Genomic DNA, 7510 nt, shown 5'->3' with positions numbered 1-7510 from the left:
TGCTAAGGATCAAACCAGTGCTTCACACATGCTAGGCAAGTGCTTTGCCACTGAGCTACATCCCCAGCCCTGAGGGTTGTTTTGTTTTGTTTCTAGATTTTCTACTCTTTTTAATTAACCTACATTTCTGTCTTTCATTTTTACACCATTTATTATGACTGTAGCTTTTCAGCAGGGAATATTGAAATTATGCTGTGTAAGGCCTCCAATGTTGTTCTTGTTCAGAATTGTTTCAGTAGTTGGTAGCTCTTGTATTTCATGTTAATTTTAGGATGGATTTTAAAATTTTTGCAGCCAAGAATCTCCACTTTATGTGCCACCACAAAACTGGGATTCTAATTAAAATAAGGTGTAGTCTGTAGTTGTATAAATATGTCAAAATATACTTTCCTCTCATGTAGAACTAAAAAGTACAAATAAAATATAATATGAAAATATGAATATAGTATTCATAAAAAAGAAGTTAGGATTTTCTTAGGGATGGCACTGAAACTGCTTAAAGTTTCCAGTCTCTTTTCTTTGAGGGAACTGGGATTTAGTCCCTCTTGGGGATGAGAAGCCTCTGGCTGAGCTGAAGGGCCCTGGACATTCCAGAGGATGTCTGGAGAGGTGTCTGAGGCTGCTGGAGGTGGAGGGCTCTGTGGGTTTGCAATGCCCTGGGAGAGGTCCCCGCAGCCTGCCCAGGCTGTAGAGGAACAAGAGGGGGTAAGCTATCATATGGGCCTTCCCTGCTGATAGTCAGAATAGAGCAAGTGCCTCCCATGCTCCTGTCCTGCTGCCCTAGAGCCCATGGGGCACAGTGCTCCCAGAGGGCAGCACTGCTTTCCCCCAGCCCCAAGGATGCCCTGAGCATCTGGGACTTGTGGACCCTGAGTGGCTGTAGATTCCTTGCCTTGTGAAGATGGAGTTGTGGAATGGTGGAGCCACCTGCCAGGGCTCCCCACCCCTGGGTACCAGGAAGAACAACTGCCAGCTGGAGCCTTGGGAGGGGAGGGTTTACAGTCCCAGGGGTTTAAAAAAGCCAAGCTGCTAAGCTGTGATGTGCCCAGCATTGTGCTAAACACGACATTATCATAAATCCCTGTCCTTCAGATGCTGAGAGTGAAGCACAGAGAGGTTAAGTAACTTGCCCACAGCCTCACAGCTAGTGGCAAGAAGAGACAGGATTTGAACCCTCTGGAACCCAAGTGCAGGTTGAACTGTGGTTGAGGTCTTGCTGGTCTGGTTTGAGGGGAGAAAAGGGGTCTGAGTGATGAGCAGCACCAGCCTGTCTTCACAGGCTTGCTGTGAGGCCGGCATTAAAATTAATTATGGATGGGGCTGGGGATGTGGCTCAAGTGGTAGCGCGCTCGCCTGGCATGCATGCGGCCCGGGTTCGATCCTCAGCACCACATACAAACAAAGATGTTTGTCCGCCAAAAACTAAAAAACAATAAATATTAAAAAGTAAAAAAAAAAAAAAAATTAATTAATTATGAGACAAGAGAGGGTGGTCCCTGACAGTGGCCAGGAAAGGGCAGGTAGGACAGATACAGCACCCTTAGGGGCTTCATTTAGTCCCCAAACCTTTGGGAAGTGGCAACCCACTTTCATCCTGCTGCAGGGCCTCCCTGAAAGGTCACTGCCCCCTGCCCCTCTTTTCATTTTTGGTGAGGGGCTGGGACTGGCCGAGAGCAACAGAACCACTTGCCAGCAGAACCAGGATCTGCCTGAGAACACAACACAGGCATGAGGCCTTTTTACCAAACGCCACTGATTCCTACTGTTGCTGGGAATCAGACAACAAGCAGGAGAATCAGAGGCTCGGGAACTTTTTTAGAAACTGAAACAGGACACAAGGGACTTGGCTTCCCAGCACAGAGAGGCCTCTCCTTTCAGCCATTTGGAAGTTCTCCAGGTGGTTCCACCTGCTGCAGGACTAGGGTAGGAATCCCAGGAATCCATGGGGCCAGCAAGGTCACTGTGTGCTCTGCCAGGAACCCAGGCCTGGAGGTCCCATGGATGAAGGCATGGGGGAGAGGCTGGGGTCTCTGCACAGACAGGTCGTTGGGTGAGGGCTTTGAGAGCTGTGGACCACCCATCTCTGCCCTAGGTCCCCCAGGGACCCAGGCGGGCCTCCTGCCCGGAATGCTGGGAGGTTCCTGGAGGAGGCACCAAGGTCCAGGCAGCGTGCTTCCTTTTTCTTCTATGTTTTCCTGGAGGATGTGTGTTTCTACAATGGAGGAAATAAGTTCAGAGTCTCCAGAGCATCAGGGCTCCTGGGAGGCTGGGAGTGTGCAGCTTGGAGCCTGGATGGTGGGCGTTCCTTGCAGGAAGAGCAGCCTTGCCTCTTGGGCCCAGGGTCGGTGGGTTTCAGCCAAGCCCCTGGCATGGGTCTGGTCTGTCCCCATAGGAGTCTACAGGCTCCAGGTCCCTGGTCTCCACCTTCCTTTCCCTGCCCTAGACCCAATATGCATGTGTCTCAGGAGCTGTGGCCGGGCCAGGTGTGGGTCCCACTCTCCTCGGGGTCTCTGTGTTGATGTGTGGGGCTGGGTGCTCCTCCACTGTGCCGCAAGACCCATGTGTGGGCGCTTGTTGGCTGGCAGGTGCTTTCAGGTGCTCTTCCTTGGAAGTGAGGCCCCATCAGCCTCTGGGAGGCATTAGACATAGAGGAATTATTCTTTGATCAGGGACTCCCACTGGAGCCCAGGGAAAGCTGTGGGAGGGAGCTCCTTGCCAGTGTTCAGGAGCACAGGGCGGCGGGGGAGAGGGGACTCCCTGGCTCAGTTCCAGCTCACAGACACCCAGAGTGTGGTGCCTGCTCCCAGGCTTCCTCCTGGGCAATGCAAGACCTCCTTGACACACATTAGGATGGCTGCAATAAAAGCCATCAAATCACAGGTGTCGCTGAGGAGGTAGTCTGTGTGCCTGGCTGCAGAGCCTCCCTCTAGCCCTGGATCAGCTGGTTGCCCTCATGCTTCTGCTGAAGGGACTGAGCTGGGCCATTTGTGAGGTGGCAGCACCCACTCAGGTTTTGGGCCTTGTGGCAGGTCATTTGGGGGGGCACGGTCTTTCTGTTCTGTGCTGCACATCCTGCCTGCCCACCCTGACTCCCAGCTTTTATTTCTTGTGAAAGTCTCTCTATTGACATCCACAGGCCACCCAGGGTTCTTCTCACCAGGCAAGTGGCATCCAAGTTGGGTCTGTGCCCATCAGCAGGCTGTTCTTGAGACACTAGTGGTGTGGTGGGCAGCTTAGTGTCTGCTTTTTGAGGTTCACTTTCCAGAGCATTGGTTGGGTGTGTTCCAGGTTCACTATAATACGAGTAGAGAAGCTTGCTCGTGTAATGAAGGTGCTGTGAACATGAGGAAAGCAGGGCCGCTTCATCCCTGTAGAGGGATGCTGTCACTCACAAAGGGCTATGGCTGTTCCTGAGTACCATGGTCGCACACTATTTCACATGTGGGTTGGGCTGGGCCCTGGTGAGTTTGGAGACAAGGTGCCTGGTGTGGACCTTCCTCCAGGGGCATGGGTGGACCAACAGCTCCCTGCTGTGGTGTTGGTGGGCATAGCCATGTCAAATCAGGTTGGACTTGCCCAGGTCAAAGTGAGCCCTTCATGTCAGCAGCACAGGTGCAGTGGAAGGAACTAGTGTGCCCAGGAGTAAGGGAGGGAGGAGGGGCCAGGCAAGGTTGGGGAAGGGTCCTCAGAGGCCATGCTGTGAGATGCTTGGCTTAGGGGTAGCCTTTCAGGCTGGGGCTTGGTTGCTCTTTTCAGGAGGGTGAGACCAAGGACGGGTTGGCTGCTCCTGGAGAAAAAACAGGTGAAATCAGCTCAGAACCCAAAGACCTGAGGAAGCCAGAAGGGAGTGACAAAAATTACACGGCTGCAATGACAAAGGAGAAGGAGCAGAAGAACCGGAAGGCCAGTGCACAAGCTGTCCCCACAAGGTACCAAGTCGCCAGCCCAGGCCCAAGGCACAGGGAGGCCATCTGTGCCTGTTGAGGGCCGCTGGGATGAGTTCAGTCCAGGGGTTGCAGGGGAGGCGGGCTGCCTAGGCCAGGGACTCACACCCTCCTCTCCACTTCTTGGCCGCTTGTGATGGGCAGCGGCCAGGGGTGAAAATTACCAGTAGAGAAAGAGGAGGTAGGCCAGGCCAAGAGCAGTTGGTGACCACAGTGCTTCCTTCTCTCTTCCAGCTGGCTGAAGCCCGAGGAGGGGATCACTGTGCACTTCCATGCCATCATCCCCAAGCATGTCACCTTCGACCCCGAGCTCCACACGGTGTTCATCAAGGGAGGAGAAGAGCTCGGACGGCCCGAGTGGAGTGACGCTTGCAAGATGTACTATGTTGAGTGAGTCCCGCGGTCCCCAGCCCTCCGAGTGTGTGTTAGAGTTGATCAGTGAGCCCCCAGGGTGGCCCTGCTCCCTGGATGAGTGTGTGTTTGATATTCCCAGCATACATGTCTTCGTTTCACTTCGCTATGGCTCTTTTTTCTGTCCTAACTGGAAACAAAGCCCTGCCCTGTTCTAGACATGCTGTCTTGGTCAGTGTCCGTTATAGCTTTGGGTCTATGTTCCCGGTGTTTGAGACCTCAATCTTCTGAGTTAAGACTTCCGGATAACTGGCCAGTGTCTGTTGATTTGCAGGGACTTACATGAGCACAGGTCCCTCATCAAAGGCAGCATTGTCATTCCCAGGCAGAGCCTGGATAGAGCCATCCCTTACAAGTATGTCCTTCAGCATTGCCAAGATTCCAACTGCACCGTGGAGTATGAGTACATCTATGAGCAGCCGCAGAAGGCGGGCGAGCATGTGAACCGCTGCCTGTATGTCAAGTCCTCCCTCCTGCGCTCCGGAGGTAAAGGGCCTTTCCTGTGGCACCTGTGTCCTGGCTTGGATGCTGCTGTGTGGAGCAGACTGCCTGGTCTGCATGGGTCCTCTGCTGTGCGCTGCCCCTGCTGTGGTTTAACTATTGCGAGAGAGGAAATGGGAAGGAGAGAGGACGAGCCAGAGGAAGGGCTTGGGCAGTGGGCAGAGTGGGCCCCAGGTCCCAGGCAGACTCTGGGACAAAGCAGGGAACAGGGAGCTGCTGGTTGGCCCTTCCTGGAGGCAGCTAGGTGGTGACTGGAAGCAGGACAGGGTGTCGAGAGCTTCCTTGTGGGTCTCTGCTATTTGTCACGTTTTGTTGGTGGCATTTGGGTGGCTTCCACATTTGACTTGCTGAATCCTTGGAAAGAGCCCTCTGCACCACTTCAGGCCCTCTGGCAGCTCTTTGTATGTGACCCTTTCTGCAGCTACTGGCTGTCCTGGCCTGCCTGGGCACCCAGCCCTTTCCTCAGCTCCCCCCAGGGCCTAGGATTTAAAAAAATATATATGTTTTTTCGGCTGACCTCAAGCACCTGGGCTCCAGAGGTCCTCCTGCCTCATCCTCTTGAGAGGCTATATGTGCACCATGCCTCCTGGCTATGTACTTAATATTTAATAACAATAGTGTATTCCGAGGACTTCAGCTTTTAGGCGAGACTGGACTTCATCAGATAATTCCACAAGCAAAGATGGAGTTTCTGCTCTGACAAGTCCCACAAAGCGAGGAGCTGGAGTAGGGTCAGGAGAAGCTCCAGAGGAGGCCATGCCTGAATCAGCATATGAACCCTGGCCAACTGTCACCTGGCAGGGACAGGGTAGAGCTGGGGAGGCTGGGCCAACCAATGGGACAGTAGTGTGCACAGTGCCTGCTTTGGGCCTCAGGAGTCCTGCTCAGCACCTGTGTTAATATTTCACTGCTATTTGTGTGTGTCTTTCTACACATAGGGCTTTTTTTTGGTAGTAGGGATTAAACCCAAGGGCACTTTACCACTGAGCCATGTCCCCAGCTCTTTTTATTTTTTGTTTACAGACAGGATCTCCCTAATTAGTTTAGGGCCTCTGAAGTTGCTGAGGTTGGCCTTGACCTTGCAATCCTTTTGCCTCAGCCTCTAGAGTCGCTGGGATTACAGGAATGTACCATGGTGCTCAGCTACCTCTGACCACCTTATAAGTTTTCTGTTTTTTTTCTTCTCTTTCTTTTCTTTTTATTTCTTGCTTTTTTTTTTTTTTTTTTTTTTTTTTTGACAATGCTTGGGCCTCATGCATGCTGGATAAATCCTCTACCCCTGAGCTAGATCCCTAGCTCTTTTAAATTTTGAGTTAGGTTTTGCTAAATTATCCAGCTGCCCTCAAAATTTTGATCCTTCCACTTCAGCCTCCTAAATTGCCTGGAGTACAGCCATGCATCATGGTGCTTGGCTAACCACTTTTGTTTTCTAATTTTTTACAGTTGACGTCACTGGATTTTCTAGGTCTATAATTGTGTCTCTTGCAAGCTGGATTTCAGAGCAGACTTGAATTCAGTCCTTGCCCTGTAGTGGGCACCTGCTAGTATCTCTGTGTCTGCTGGGTAGTCTGCACTGTCCTCTTTGGAGTGGGTGTTTCTGTTCCCAGTAGGTACTCTGAAGTCATTTACCAGAACAGGACTCAGTTGCTAATGAGAGATGTAGTTTGGGAATAAATGTTTAACCTGCGTGTGGTCATGTTTAAAGCTTTTACCAGGCTTTCTGAACTGAATGACTAAGCAGAGACTTGGTTTTAAGCTCATCACTGTGGGTTGTCTGGGATTTCTGTCTCTAGGGGCATGGCCATGGTAGCTGATGGAGTGAGTTCTGATTGCCTCAATTTATCAGAATCCTCTTGTTTTCCTTCCGTTCTTTTATCCTCTGACTGTGCTCCCCAGTTTCCTGTCTATTTTTTAGTCAGGGCCTCCCTAAGTTGCCGAGGTTGACCTCCAACCTGTGATCCTCCTGCCTTAGCCTCCTTAGATACTAGCATTACAGACATGTACCACTGTGCCCAGCTACGCCCCTGTGTTTGTCTTCTGGGATGGTGTCTTGGGCTGGTGGGTTTTGAGATCTTAAGTGTGACATTTTTCTTGCTATCACCCATAGACTGGCATCAATATGATGACATAATTTGCACAAAGCCTCCTGGGACATTCCAGAAATTTCAGAACTTCTTCACTAATAATATGAAGAAGGAGCTGGTAAAGGGGAAGAAGATAGCAGCCAAGATCATGCTGGGCCGCATCTTCAGCAACCTTCAGACCTGGAACCTCGTCAACCTGCAGAAATTCTTCACCTACTTCCGGCAGTTTTATTCTGTTGTCCAAGTGCCTATGATTTACGAAGGGAAAGCACAGCCCTGGCACAGCCTGGGCCTCGAAGAGGAAGAGGTATCAGGCTCCCCCCGGTCACCAGCAGCTCCCGTGTGGGTGGGCAGGGTCCCCTGACTACTACCGGTAAGGAGACCCTGTGACTGACTGGGGCAGGTGCCGAGGTGGGTGGGCAGGAGGACCTTTCCTTTCCTTCTTTTCCTGCTCCATCTCTTGGGAATCCCCTGCCCCCATGTCCCTTCTCCTGATTGCACCTCTGAGCCTCACTCCCAGCACTGATCTTGAGTTCTTTCAAGGTCTAGGCAGAGATGAAAGAAAGGGTG

At 51.7% G+C, this 7510-nt stretch overlaps 1 pseudogene; it reads left to right on the top strand.

Moving 5' to 3' along the window:
- The first annotated feature begins 3400 nt into the window (after positions 1-3400).
- The window catches only part of LOC114080224 (E3 ubiquitin-protein ligase RNF213-like), a 151008-nt pseudogene continuing 146898 nt past the window's right edge, over positions 3401-7510 (top strand).

Source organism: Marmota flaviventris (genome assembly GCF_047511675.1).
Source record: "Marmota flaviventris isolate mMarFla1 chromosome 16 unlocalized genomic scaffold, mMarFla1.hap1 SUPER_16_unloc_1, whole genome shotgun sequence".
Taxonomy (NCBI): Eukaryota; Metazoa; Chordata; class Mammalia; order Rodentia; family Sciuridae; genus Marmota; species Marmota flaviventris.
The sequence above is the reverse complement of the archived record's forward strand: the minus strand, read 5'-3'. Positions and strand labels throughout refer to the sequence as shown.